Here is an 813-nt window from a genome sequence, read left to right as displayed (position 1 = left end):
TCATATATTTCGATATTTTAAAATATCGATATTTTAGTTCCGATATAATGTCGATATCGATATTGCTAACCTATATCGTTATCAATATCAATACCGATATTTTTCTTTCGATATCCCATCCCTACCCTGTTGTAGCGGTACAAATTTAATTTATTTAATTGACCGAAACATACCGGCCTTACATGGTAGTCTTGGTATGTTTATTTTTTGAGCTCCCACTGTCGGGCCGGATTAAATGATAGATATTAATTTGTAATTAACATTAGAAATATTATTTATTTATTTATTTAATGCCAGATCGGCCTGGTGTGCCTTACATGGTTAATATAGGTGGTATATATATATTTATTTATTTATTTTTTTATTTTATTTTATTTTTTTACAATTGCTATGGGAAGGGGTATAGTCTCATACAAAAGACCCATCTAGCTATATACAATGTTAATAATAAAAATTGAGGTAAAAAAAAAGATTGCAATAATAATTCTTCATAAAAGGTAAACGTAAAGGTAACAACAAAAACATTATTAATTAATGTTCAATATAATTAATTTATATTTGTTATTATTGATTAAGTTCCTCTCGGCTAAGTCCAATGGACTCACTAACAATGAGAGCGGGCCGGGAGGGTGTGCCGTAGAATTGAACGCCCTACTCACATTTTTATTTATTTTTTTTTTTTTAAATAATTTATTTATTGTTATTTACAACTGTATATACATATATACAACAAGTAAATTTGATGTAGGTGACATAGTAACATGATAAAAACATGTGGAGAATCTACCCACTGATAGAACTCCAATAACATTT

The sequence above is a fragment of the Halyomorpha halys genome, unplaced genomic scaffold (assembly GCF_000696795.3).
Source record: "Halyomorpha halys isolate HHAL.00 unplaced genomic scaffold, Hhal_1.1 Scaffold449.1, whole genome shotgun sequence".
Lineage (NCBI taxonomy): Eukaryota > Metazoa > Arthropoda > Insecta > Hemiptera > Pentatomidae > Halyomorpha > Halyomorpha halys.
The sequence above is the reverse complement of the archived record's forward strand: the minus strand, read 5'-3'. Positions refer to the sequence as shown.